Source organism: Anastrepha ludens, chromosome 4 (assembly GCF_028408465.1).
Source record: "Anastrepha ludens isolate Willacy chromosome 4, idAnaLude1.1, whole genome shotgun sequence".
Classification (NCBI taxonomy): Eukaryota; Metazoa; Arthropoda; class Insecta; order Diptera; family Tephritidae; genus Anastrepha; species Anastrepha ludens.
In genome coordinates, this window is record NC_071500.1 from 71,777,321 (window position 1) to 71,792,212 (window position 14,892).

The 14,892-nt window shown below is 37.9% G+C and overlaps 1 protein-coding gene across 2 annotated transcripts in view; it reads left to right on the forward strand.

Moving 5' to 3' along the window:
• Positions 1–14,892, forward strand: part of LOC128859758 (uncharacterized) — a 114,471-nt gene that overhangs the window by 53,205 nt on the left and 46,374 nt on the right. The window lies entirely within an intron of this gene.

Consider the following 14,892-nt stretch of genomic DNA (forward strand, 5'->3'; position numbering starts at 1 on the left):
ACACGGAAACCTTACTGTTTATTTTTCATGGAACCAGTTAGACTCTCTTATGAAGCGTAGGATAGTTCCGAATAGTTCCGCAAGAGAGTCAAAATGGTATTTTCCCAACAACCCTGCTCTACTCTTAGCTAAAACTGGACAATTACAGAGGAAGTTTCCTACTATTTTTTCCTCTTCCTCGGCTCTACAACTTCTGCAGTATTCATGCGATAATACTCCTAGTCTAGAGCAGCACCTACCTAACAGCCATTGACCAGTGACACAAGCCACGAGCTTCGAGATGTTCTCTCTTGAGAGGTTAAATAATTCTCCTGACCTTTTCTTATCTATTTGCAGCCAAATTAGCCTGATTCCAAAAAACACGTAATTTCTTCTCTGCATGACCTATTGACCTCCCGGAGGATATTAATTTGTATACTTAATTTGCAAGTTGCCATAGGAATTCCAATATTACCTCTGTTTTCAAGCAGTGGACGATTAGTACCCTTTCTGGCTAGAAATTTCCTTCAATATCTCTATGACCCGGAACCCATATAAGGCTGGCCTCGAAGACGGTGCTAACATCATTTAGAGCTACCAGGCATTCCTGAGCAGCCTTTAATCTTAGTATAACGGCCTTCCTTAATTTGATGACCGCCTGGCGGTCCGAGAAGATATTTATCGGGGAGATAATTCTAATCTAAATTCTCTTGAAACAAGCTCCATAGCCTACTTTGTTTTCTAGCACGGATACATCCAAGTAAAAATTGGTTTTCCCTCGTCTCCATGGCCTTTGAGTTTGCCACTCTCTTCCTGACGGGATGCTAGTCTCAGAAAACCTGTCGAAAGTAAATTTAGGGAAAGAGTAATCGATTTTTTAATTATAACTACTCATAGTATGTAGTATAGAAGCGTGGCCGAACCGCCCCGTATTCCAAAGCGCCATACTATTAAAACTAAACTCTGAAACGGCAGCCACGTGTTTTCCTACCACATTTAGAGCAGGCAAGTTGAAGAGCACCTAGAGCGCTCTATTAGGGGTGCTATTTAAAGCAGCGGTGATGCATGAAAACATAGTTCTTTGGACCTTGCTAAACAGTTATGAATGACTTGCCTTTTGACTTGATGGCCACCACACAAGTATTCCATATAGTAAACTAGGCCAAACTACCGAAGTGTAAAGCCAGTACAAGCTGTTCATCCCCATTTGATTCCGACTGCTTTTTTGCATGAGTGCAATGTAATGTTGGCCTTTCGAACCCTATTCGCAATATTAGATATCCACGTAATTTTCCTGTCTAATATGAGTCCTAAGTATTTAACATTCTCCTTCAAAGGAATCTCCACACCCTTGAAAGTTAGTGGGGAGATTGTAGGCAGTCCATGTTTCCTTGTAAAGTGAATTAGTTCAGTTTTATCGGGCTTTATCCCGAGTCCCCTACTCAGTCTAGTTACTAAGCGTATTCATGAGTGTGTTGGAAAACTTATCTTTAACCGCGATTGCCAAATCATCAATCGTAAGCTGTCGCGGAGCAAGTGCCTCTCTTTAGGGTCAGCAGCAAGGATTTCACTGCCAAAATCTACTAACGTAGATTCATATTTTGAAGATCATTTTGCGTATTTGGAAGGCACGACTTCTACGGACCTTTCAGACCTTGCAGGATTTTATGTAGATCCTTCTATCTATAAATAACCTAAAATTAGGCGTTATTATTATTTCACTTATTTCGCAGCTCATTTTGAAACATCCATGTAAGTGATCTGAAAGGCTTAGTACATATTGAAATCTTGTTAAATCCATTTGGAATTTTGGAACCCGCTCAACGGCTTCCCGCCTAACTAGCGAATTGCAAAAAATAATGGAGCAAATCACCAGCTGTAGATTCACGCCATGAATTCGGATTGCATTAATAGATTTGTTGCTCTTTTAACACTATCCATATTCTACTTCCAATTTAACTTAGATGTCCATATGACCGTCAAATTAAGTACATACATATATTCGATCCTGCTCAAGGCGATTTTGCAGAAGTTGAGTAATGCAATCGCCTTCTGTCTGGCAGAGTAGATAGTCAATGATTGCCGGTTAAGAATAGAATTGTTCAGTCAATAGGTTCACTGATGCCTCGCTCTGTATCAAAAATTTCTAAACACAAATAAATTATTTCGTGGAATAATAAAGCAATAAATGTGCCAGCCAAATGCTACACATACCGATGAGTGTTTTGTTTGTCTGTGTGCAAGGCAGGCAACAGCTGCGCTTTGATTCAATCGCATTACTTACGATCAAATAACAGAGATTTGAAAACAATTACTGCTGACAGTGCTATTGAAGAATCCACCGAAATACTCAGAAATCACTTGCGCTTGTTTAAGGCTGTGTGTGTGGATGTACGTGATATTCAGTAAAGATTACTCATTGCCACTGCCACTACACTACCATATGTACATGCCACAAGCACTTCCACCTCCGCCACCTACACATCTTCAATACATACATACATACTCGTAGTGCAGTGTCATTGCCAATGCCGCATCAGCAGCCTCAAACTTGCGCCTATAAAATTCATGCTTTAATTACATTTACACAAAACTATCCACATTTTCTTTACATATACATATGTACATATGTATGTATGTATGCATGTATGTATATAGTTTTACGTGTGCAACCGCAATTATTTTTGTAGAATTCGAGAAGAGATACCGCTCGTTCGATGGCTTCTCCATAACTCAGTTGTTGTAAGAGCATAAATACATTTGTTGCATTGAAAAAGATTAATGGACCAACACACATTGATTCAATTTCGTAAATGTAGTAAATATATGGATATGCATCACGCATATGTTTGTATGCAACCCTGCTGGAAAATATTGAATTATGACCGTTAGCTTAAAGTTTACTGCCCAATATTCGCGAGTTAACCTCTGAGCGAATGAATTTATGCGTTGAAATCAACTACAAATTCAAAGATAAAATCTATTTTCAAATGATGCAAGTAATTTGGACATAAGAGAGAATTGAAAATTGTAGGTTTAAGTATAATAAGTAACAAACAACAAATAATTTTGAGACTTATAATATTGAATATTAGGTATTGAGTTTTTTAAAGTAAAATATCTTCCGTCGTTTTCAATATTTTTATAATTTAATTTTAATTTTTAGGATTTAAAAAATAAAAAAATTTTTGAATGTAACAAAAAACTTTCAAGAAAAAAATTTCGAAGAAAAGAATTTGGAAAAAAAATTTTTTTTCGAAAATTATGTTCTTTTCGAAATTTTTTTTTTAAGTTTTTATGAGAAAAAAACTTTTTTTCTTGAAATTCGTTTTTTTTGTAATTATCGAAGAATACTAACGATCAGATATGTTTCTTATTCTTTCCATCAATAACCAAAAAAAAAATTTGAAAAATAAAAATGGGAAAATTTTGAAAACAAATTTTTTTTTTTGTTTTTGGAATTATTGAAGAATACCATCGCTCATATCCATCAATAAACGAGACTCAGCTTAGGTAGGTAGGTAGGTTTGGCAGCCGCATCGCACATAGAGACAACGATGCCACTTAGACCACGGAATGGGTCCGTTGTGAGCCGCGGGGGCTGGGCTACATTTCCCTTTCCATATTGAACCATCCTGAGCTTTTGACAAAGCGTAAAAGGTTGTTGATACCTAAAGTGTATAGATTATCTATATTCGTTAAGAAGTAGGATTTTAAAAACCGGTTTCTGCTTCTGGCTAGAGCCGGGCATGTGCAAAAAAGGTGTTGAATTGTTTCCAATTCCTCCTCATTTCTGCAGCTACGACAGAAATCATGCGTGTATATTCTTAATCTCCTTGCATGATTCCCTATGAGACAATGTCCTGTGAGGGCCCCTACTAAGGTCCTGATTTGAAGTCTACTCAGTTTTATAATACTCTTGGACAGACGTAAATTTAGCCTTGGCCATGTTTGCCTAGCAATTTCGCAGGTGTTAGCGCTAATCCATCTCTGATTTGCAGAATTGATTAGTGCGTCCTTAATGAGAAGCTTACAAGTTGCGAGAGCTATCTCCATAAAATTACTTATGTCTGGCATACAGGTACCTTCTCTTGCAAGTTGGTCTGCCCTACAGTTCCCTGGTATATCTCTGTGGCCTGGGACCCAGCATAATATTATACGATATTGTTTGGCCATCTCATTTAGAGATTGGCGACAACGTAAGACACTCCTTGATGTTGTTTGGAATGCATCCAGGGCTCGTAGGGCAGCTTGGCTGTCTGATAGAATGCAGATATCCGTTGATGATATTCTGTTTATCTTTAACCATTTTAAGGCTTCATGAATAGCGTTTATTTCTGCTTGAAAAACGCTACAGTGATCCGGTAATTTAAAGGATTCACTAATAGAAAGCTGAGACTCAGCTTAGTAATCCCTGAAAGTTTGTGGGGTTGTGAAAGAAATTGTGGAATTCCCTTAACCTTTCAAATACGTAAAGGGAACCCGGATATTACGCCCGTTTGCAAAGCGATCATCGCATCACCACGTAAATTATTACACATTTACCTGGTATTTTAAACACCTCCTATACAGTGAGGTGCTATCACTGGCACTGAGGTCATATAACCACGAGTAAAGGACCATCTGAGATGCAACAACCAGACGAAGACTGGAATTGCTCAATAGATGTCATAATTATGTTCGGGATGCTTCTAAAACTACTTGTTTTTCAAGCAAACATATGTATTTACTAATCTACTCTTACAGTACACATTCGCATCAATACATTTGACACCGAATTTCCCTTTGATCCTATCACGGCGGTACAAGAAGCTTCCTCGATACCAAGGCCGAACTGTCATACACTAATTTAGACTTTAAATTTTCGGGACGCAATAGCAGAAATAAAAAAATTGGCAATAAACGGCATTTTCTGAAATATTATTTTGCCAAGTTTACGTGCTGCTTAAGCGAAAAAGAGAAGGATCGCGACATCACTAGGAGTGCGGTTCGATATCAGTGGATTTTCCTACAGGGTAGGCCGTAAAAAATAAGTTCCTATAAGTTCGTCTGTTAAGTTTTTTCTGGCGCACGCCACAAAATTATACCAGACAATACATTTGAGTAAGCCGCGCGCTCTGCCATGCCTTACTTGCTTCTATGGCTAAGCCATGTATGTATGTACGAGGACAGATGGAGCAGCTGGCAATCATACCGTATGCATCTACATACATATAGCACACACACATACGAGTATAGATGTTGAAATGTACCAAACTCCCAATAGCGTCTTCGCCGTCAGCTTGGATTCTGCTTATTCTTATTCTGATTTTTTTTACTTTTTTTGTAATTTTTAATCCATAGACATATGCCCCTTATTGTTTTTGTAGCAGTGCCTGTGTGCGCGTTTTTGCATTTTTTTAAGTAGCAGATGTGTGAAAAATTTTCGTTTCGCATGTCAGCATTTACAACAAAAGCAATACAGGACTAGAAGTGGATATATTGGAATTTAGTGTATTTGGCATCACTGGCACCAGAGGAATGTTGAAACATACATTTTTGCATACGAAATTTTCAATTCTTAATGCCATATTATTTTCCTACACTTTGCGCCTTTGTTTTAAATGCAACATTTTCAGGGCATATATTAACGTTTATTAATGAATTACAAAACTGTTGGTTACTACCAACACATACATACATATGTATGTGTAACGAAGGTCAGAAGAGGTTAAACACCTTATAACCAGCTTCATCTGCTGCCATGGGTTTCATCGACGCATCAACGAAATATTAAATCCCAGCGCTCAATTCACGTATAGAGAAGTGCTCCATTGGTGCTTTCGGAGAAGTTGAAATACTTAAGTCTAGATCTCGATGGATGACTAACCTGGCAGCCCAACAAAGGAGAAGATAAGGAATTCAATAGACGCCTTACATGGGTGTAGGGTTGATATTGGCAAAAGATAAAAACTTCCGCCTAGAGTAGTATTTGGCTTTATAGTACTATTATTGTTATCTTGGCTGACAAATCGGTTAAGTGTGACTACCATTCGATAGTGCCCGGTTCGGAACATCGGGTATAAAGCACAAACCAACAACAGTTTTCATCTTTTGGTGGTTATTATTTTCCGAATTCAATGTGTAACGCACAACGCTACAGATCGAATTTCTTGAAGGTCGTCCAATCGCTTTCTGTGGCAAAACAAATGCGTGGCGCGCGCGAATTTATATCGAAAGAGTTTCTTTACGACGACATAGACATAGCGCAGCGAATAAAGATCCAGCGGCTTCGTTGGCTGGGTCATGTCGTCCGAATGGATACAAACGCTCCGGCTTTGAAAGTATTCGATGCGGTACCAGCTGGTGGTAGCAGAGGAAGAGGGCGGCCTCCTCTGCGTTGGAAAGATCAGGTGGAGAAGGACTTGGCTTCACTTGGTGTGTGCAACTGGCGCCGGTTAGAACGAGAAAGAAACGACTGGCGCGCTTTGTTAAACTCGGCCAAAATCGCGTAAGCGGTTATAGCGCCAATTAAGAAGAAGAAGAAGAAGAAGAGTTTCTTCATTGGTTTCACTCTTATATTATTGAGTATTGAGTATTTATTCGAATTGGATACCTTACCAAAGATATGTTAAACAAAATTATTAACCTGTTTATCGAAATTCTTCTAAAAGATCGTAACTGGCAACAAATCATGAGCCTATGCGAAACTAAACAGCAGTCGGCTGAATGGGTTTTTGGAGACGAGCCAGGCACGACAAAAATTGTTCTAGTTTGAAGCACAGCGAATAAAATTATCGCCTAATGAATTTATGAGCATTACTTTTGCAGATCAAAAATAGTTTTCGACGCCCGAATAAGTCGTTAATGCGTTCAATTTACTTGTTTCGAAATTACCTCAATCGAAGTGGAAAAAGTGCTTCGAAAATTAGTTCAAGTCGTCATCAATGCGTTCAATTACTTGTATATCGCAAAAAATAACTAGCAACCCTCGTTTAAATCCCCAGCCGTCTTTATAGTACTGAAAATTGTCCTTAACTCCCAATTTTTCAGCACATTGGTCCAAATTTTCTTTCATAACATAAGTATTGTCTGCGGTCCTATCCACCGTTCTTTTGCATCCGAAAACAGTTTGATCGTCCCGTATTATTCTTATTTTTCACGAATTTTGCTTCTTTGAAACGATTTATCAGTCAAACAGGGTCTATTCACTATTTCTGTGATTTTCCGAATGGCTTTACACCTTTCCTGATAACTAATAATTAAATTTCTGATTTCAATTGAGCTTTGTCCACGCTGTCTACCCAAAACACGACTGAATTTTTCTTTTAACTTATTACGTTTGATTCATTATTTGCACTGTTCCACCGAGAGCAAATTAATTGTGGGATTCCTCATTTTAAAGTGCCAAATAATTGACCGATGTCCGACTTCTTTTTTGACACCGATTTTGCGAATGCTCCATGATACATTTTTTATAGCAAGGAGGTAATGGATTTGTAAATTATTTTACTAAATAAATAAATTTTTGCTAAAAATAAAAATATTTAATTGTTCTTTATTGAGCCACTGTAAGTGCAATAATATGAAGTGTTTTTATTATTTTAATGTTTCAATAAAATAAAAAAATAAAAACAAATACGAATTAACATGGGGACTAAAGCACGTATATCGAAATTTTGCGAATTAACAGATTTTACGATTTTTATTGAGATTCCACTGCATATAGAACGTACCCCTGACGTGGAATCCAAAGTTCCCCTCAAAAAAAAATTTTTTTTTCACAATACCTATCAAGCAACCTTTGAATCTATGATCCTTGTATCCAGCCAAGGACTGTCACTCCAGCAACATTCCTCGTACATGTATGGGGAATGTTTATGCTGCTACAACAACAACAACTGCATATATATTAGAAAAATTGCATCCTCTCTCTGCACTATCTTTGGGGAGAAAGATATTTGTACCCTTACAGTAATAAAGAAAGCGTTTACTTTTGTCCGGTTTTGTAAGCACAGCTGGAGTCAGCTGCAACTTTAAACGAAAGAAATGAGAAAACTGATTATTTCAGCTAAGAAAGCAACAGATTACCACTGAGAATGTGTATTGCTCAGTAGCAGCTGTTATCAATGTATTGAGTAGGACGCCAATACGTAAAGTTGTATGTAAACTTGCATTTGGAGTGCGGATTTAATAAAGGAAAACCTAACAAAATCCCGAATGCTCGCGGTAAAATAAAATAATAATAATATAAAATTAATTAGATTAAATTAAAATATAATAAAATAAAACAATCTTGAATTATTGGCAACTGTCTAGGCAACAATTGTGTACTTCATACTTTTAAATTTATTTTTCTTAATTTTTTTATTTTGATTTTTAAAATTGATTAAATAAAATAAAAAAAAAATGCTTTTAAAATTTTGTGAGTACGAAGCAGAGAATACTATTTATTGTAGAATTAAAATAATAGAAATAGAAATAGCAACATTTTACATTTTTACAGTTTTGCTTGTAAAATAAAAACGTAAGCGTATTTACTAGTTCTACGGCTCAAAGACATTTATAAATATTTAAAGCATATTTGTGTTCCTTCAGATACGATTTTTGCCAAAATATGTCAAAATTTCATATAACTTTACGGAATTAAAAATGCTATAAAAAAGGAACTACTCAATATTTTTCCAAACTGTTTTTTGTATTTTGAAGTACAATCCTTCCGGTTAATGATGGAATACAACTTCATTCTTATGGCTGCCTCGGCTAGCCAAGCACCATCCCATACGATCGGTCCAATTTTTCAACACATTTTCGATTGTATGCGGCTGTATTTCAGCTATGTGATCGCGTATGTTGGTCTTCAGTGCATCAATTGTTGCTGGTTCGTTGGCATAACACTGGTCTTTGACGGCACCCCAAAGGTAATAATCCAACGGCGTCAAATCATCTCAAATCATCAAATCGCTTCATTCGGTGCTTTTCTTCTTCCCATTGCCGTACGTAATTTTCGTACGCATTCTGCAACATTACCATGATTTTCAAAGTAATGTCGCAATATTTCCCAGCGTTCTTTGAGCGTATACACAACCATTTTCGTTCAGCGGAAGAATAAAACTAATTTTTTGTCAAATCCGATGAGAGCTAAGTGCTACCATTCTTCAAATAATACCTAGTTCAAATCCGTAACGATAGATGGCGGGCCCTGTATAAATTGAGTACTGCAAACTTTGAGACGGCATAACATTAAAAAAATACTTATAGAAAGAAAGATATCAGAAAGGTACTATTAAGACCCCAGGATAGAAGACTTTTTTTATTTTCTTTTTTTTGCATTATCTAATTTAATCGATAGCCTTGTAAGAGAACCCCAGTAGTGAAAATTTAATGTATTTGTTTCCTTTTTTCCAATTTATTACATCTGTCAACTTTCGACACTTAGTAATTTTTATAACAATTATAGAAATATAAACGTAACATTAAATCATTATTTAAAGTACATTTCTTTTTACAACATAAGAGGGATAATGCAAATAAGAATTATATGGCATAAAACGTAGAACTGGTTGATATTTATTTTAGTGATGAAGTATCTGCTAGGGCTGTCGGAGTTATTCGTTCTAGTCTGCATTTTTGCAGTTCTGAATGTGGAATTTGTCATTGGTTATGTACCAGCTTGCGCTTGTGATAGTCCTTAGAATTTTTGATTGTAGTCGTTGCATTATTTTAAGGTTTGATTTGCTTGCTGTTCCCTATAGTTCGATGCCATATTTCCAGACTAAATGTTAAGACTAAATTTCCGTCCGTCCGTCTATAACTCTCATTGCCCAAGAGTTTGTTTCATTCCAAAAATTAACAACCAGCCCAAATTAAATTTTACTAAAATGTACGCTAGTATATAAAAATCGGCCCGAACCGAATTTAGCATTTCTTACTTGTTTATTCTTTAATTACTTTTATGTTCTCTTCTTATTCTTCACTGGTCTCGCTCAGCTCGGCAGCACATTTAGGGTGTCTTCTTAGTTGCGGCAGGATAGCACGCACGAGTACATTTTAAACAATGACCTTTGTAAATTAGGGTGCGCCTTCGCTTTTGGTTCATAAGAAAGTTAGAAAAGTTAGTTTGCAATGAATATTTACAATTTCAGCGAATTTTGTTGAGCAATACGGTTTGGAGGTTGAGTTAAAATAGTGTATACTTGGAAACCATATGCTTAGCTTAGAAAGCATTGATAAGTATGATTTCGGTGATATCTGAAGAGTAACGTGAAGAATGTCATACTTTCTAAATAAAGTTTTTTTATAAAGAAAACTTCCAAAGCCTTTCTTTAATGCCCATGGATTTTTAAAATATATTTAACAAAACATACTTAGGTCAAATAGAAATTCCCATTTCAAACAATGGTTTCCTTGTCAGTCGCCTTTAAATTACATCTTTCTATACGGAACTATCCCAAAAGAGAGTATTTCAGTCCTTCAAGAATTTTAAAAATAATTATTTCTTTCTCGTAGGCCTCACAGCTCTTACGCATTTTAGTAAAATCAATGTACAGTTTTAATGAATCTTGGGCTAGCAAGCAATATACACACAGAGGTCCGTCGACAGTTGTTATATCCTCTCTAATTATTTTGTCAGGTTAGTTTTTTTTTGTTTTTTTGTTCAGAGATTAGTTGTTTCAAATGTCAGAAACATTTTGATTGATGCCGTCGCACCAATGATATGTAAGGCATGGTCCCACTAAAACAAGCCTCTCCTCTTCGGTTCACTTTCACCCCGGAACCGCTTTTACACTACATCGAGGGTAGAGCCGTAATTGTGTCTATCAACCACAAACCGTATGGAGGTTATGCGTCACTAATAGTCTCCATTACTTCAGTCATGAAGCAGATGACACTTCGGAAGGATGCGATAATGTCATTTACATTACCGTCTTGTCTGCGTATGATATGGTCGTGAGTCGTTCACTCAAGCGTCTGTAATTGTCGTCGGTGCGTCAGAGTTGACCTATTCTGCTCAGCAAGTTCGGTGTGATAAGACGCGGCACTAGGCGTTGATATTTTTTTAGCTCTAGCTACCGCTGCTGAAACAGCTCTGTTGTTCGCCTTTCTTCGTCCTGCTTGCGTGGCAAACTTGCATGTAGCATCATAGCAATTTTTTGAGTTCCACATTTTTGATATCATTGTTCACCCCTCTCGGGAGAATAGGGCCTCGACAAGATTCTTCCATCGTACACGGTTCTGGACTGTTGCTTTTTCGCTGACCCATGTGATATCGGTATCTGGTAGTTCGCGCAACATCGACCTTCGCCAAGTGATATTTGGTCGGCCGCGAACTCTGCGAGTTCCAGCCCAGTGCCATTCTCGTGGTGCTAGTGGTTTTTCAAGCGTGTGACCTATCCATCGCCATATTCTGCGTTTGCTTTGCCATAGGATTCGCTGCCCATTCGTTGCTCTCCACAACGCGTCGTTGCAGATGGTGTTCGGCAAGAATATTCGACAGATGGTGCGGAGGCGCAATTGCACATACAAGGTGTGTTCAAAAAATAAAATTATCAACAACCGATGAATATGTTGAGAAAGTAAAAAAAATTGTTATGTCGATTCGCAATCAGAGAAGTTGCTGAGGATGTCGGCATATCGACACTTCGGTTGGCTCATGCCATGCAATCTTTTCGAAGTTTTGGGCTTGAAGCGTGTGGCAGCGAAGTTCAGTCCAAAATTGCTAAATTTGAAATAAAAGCAACGTTGCATGAGCATCGTTTAGGAATTGTTGAACGACGCCAACGAAGATCTCGATTTGCTTAAAAGGGTCATAACTAGTGACGAGTCATGAAGTGAGGAAGAGTCTAGGAGAGCCAAGACCAAAAACAACACGGCAAGTTCGATCAAATGTCACGGTTTTGGACCGATTGAGGAGATAAAAACCGAATCGGTGAGAGAGCTCAAGGTCATACCAAAAAGTGCATATCAGACCTGCTTCGAGGATTGGAAAAAACGTTGGTGCAAGTATATTATATCTGAGCGGGACTACTTTGAAAGAGATAAAATATAAGTTGATCAAAATTCATCTTATTTTTTGAACACACCTCGTACTGTTAGTTAAATTTGTCTCACTTGGCTGTTTTCCAAAAATCGTAGCTAACTCCTCACGTTATCTTGCGAGCCTTGGACGGTAGAAGAGCGCGTGTCGAGCATCTTCTAACTTCTCTGGGCATTGTGGTGAAGCGGAGGTTTGGTCTATGCAGGTAATACTGGAAGCAGACGTGCCCGCTCAACATCTGAGGGAGGGAGTAGTCCACTTCTCCGTGTCTTTGTCGTAACCATGGCGCAAGGTTAGGAATGAGCTTGTGTGTCCAGCGACAATTAGGAGATCCCATTCGTTAAGTTAAGTTTCAAGTATCTAAAATATATGTTTATATTATGGTTATGTATGACTCTTCTCAGGAAGAGTCTACTTAGTCGTACTAGTGCATCTGCAATACTTTCGACGCAAAGAATATGCAGTATGGCCTGTTAAACGATTATCAACAATTTAACCCAACGAAATCGAGTGTAAAAAACTATAAAAGCGCGCTTTTACCACAACTTTGATTTTTCGTGTTTTATGGGTATTTTTGTTCCCGGTTTTCTCATAACCCGAATGTGGCAGGCATTTCTGGACCTGAGAATTGTATGCAGCGCACAAAAATACATTGGTGATCATCCTCATATAAAAAGTCTTGATGCAAATTTAGGCTACAATCATCAGTTTAAATCAAATAGGGATATTTGCGCCGCGCTCGGTGCTTCATACGCGTATTTTGTTTTTGTATTAGGACTATGAATAAGTTCGTGCGGTTTTACAACAGATGGCGTAACTTGATTATTATTCCATCGATCCACATTTCCAAACATTCATTGGAGAGCTACTGTCGTAAGGCACAAACGTCAGTATAAGTTTTTTATTTGAAGCGTAAACAACAATATTTTTACCTCACTTGAAAATGTCGAATTTCGTGCCAAATAATGTGTTTTTGCGGGGAATTCTTCTTCATTATTTTAATATGAAGAAAAAAGCAGCCGAAAGTCATCGTATCTTGGTGGAAGTTTATGGTGAGCATGCTCTATCTGAGCGAACGTGCCAGAAGTGGTTTGCACGCTTTAAAAGTGGTGATTTTGGCTTGGAAGACGAAGAACGCGAGGGTGCGCCGCCAAAGTTCATGGATACCGAATTGGAGGAATTGCTCGATCAAGATCCGGCTCAAACGCAAGAAGAGGTTGCAAAAACTTTGGGAGTTGATCAATCAACCATTTCCAAACGTTTAAAAGCCATGGGAATGATCCGAAAGGTAGGCCATTGGGTGCCGTATGAATTGAAGCCAAGAGACGTTGAACGCCGTTTTATGGCATGCGAACAACTGCTTCAACGGCACAAAAGAAAGGGTTTTTTGCATCGAATTGTGACTGGCGATGAAAAGTGGGTCCATTACGACAATCCAAAACGTCGGGCAACGTATGGATACCCTGGCCATGCTTCAACATCGACGTCGGCGCAGAATATTCATGGCCTGAAGGTTATGCTGTGTATCTGGTGGGACCAGCTGGGTGTTGTGTATTATGAGCTACTGAAACCGAATGAAACGATTACGGGGGATGTCTACCGACGACAATTGATGCGTTTGAGCCGAGCACTGCGAGAAAAACGGCCGCAATACGCCGATAGACACGACAAAGTTATTTTGCAACATGACAATGCTCGGCCACATGTTGCACAAGTGGTCAAAACATACTTAGAAACGCTCAAATGGGATGTCCTACCCCACCCGCCGTATAGTCCAGACCTTGCGCCATCCGATTACTATCTCTTCCGATCGATGCAACATGGCCTGGCTGACCAGCACTTCCGTAATTACGATGAAGTCAAAAAATGGATCGATTCGTGGATTGCGGCAAAACCGACCGAATTTTTCACAAAGGGAATCCGTGAATTGCCAGAAAGATGGGAAAAAGTAGTAGTAAGCGATGGACAATATTTTGAATATTAAATTTGTAACCATTTTACGTCAATAAAGTTTCAAATTTCGAAAAAAAACCGCACGAACTTATTCATAGTCCATTAAATCCAACGAAAGCCCCAAGTAATGTAGTGCAGCGGTGACAACTTTTGCAATTTCATCAGTAGTTGGCAAAATAAAAATCTGCCGTTCGCCAATTGGTATTTGATGGTCACGCGCAAAGTTCAACTTTAAGATATTAAAACGCTCAAGGAAACAAATAATCACGTTAATTTCATACAACCAAGTTTGGTATTTCAAAAATATCTTCTTCCTGTAGAAGAAACAATTCGCAAGCACCAAAACCCCCAATAAATGAGAAACAGATTCTTATTTGAGATTTTTTGGCTGAGAACGTCGAAACTGAAGTACAATGTATAGGTCGCGGCCTTTTTTATTAACTGATTAATAATTTTGCTTTCTCATTATATTGCGGCATTTTTAGTTTTTCTTTTAAATTGTATTTGTATATAATGAAATTGCTATAAATCTGCTGGTGGGGAAGCGCATTACCAAACTGACAGAAATAATTCAAAAATGTCATCGACAACAAACTGCCAAAGTAAGTAAATTCGCGTGAGTACCACTAATAAAATTATTGAACATATTTCAGGGTCACTAAAAAAAAATAAAAAAAATTAACTGAAAAAAGTTGTCATAAAATAGGGACACCCTAATGAACTTTCATATCCCTGCACATACTTGTATGTATGTATGTGTTCCGAAAATTCTCGCTCAACTACAAAAATAAATTTAATGCGCTGACGAGCGAACGTTGCAGCTGTTACTTACTGATGTTGTTGCATTCTACCAACCAGTGACAGAGGGATGGACCGCATGTCTACAATAAGTTCTTTGGTTGTATTTTTGTTGCATTTCTGGTGTTATTGTCTGTTGTCTGCCT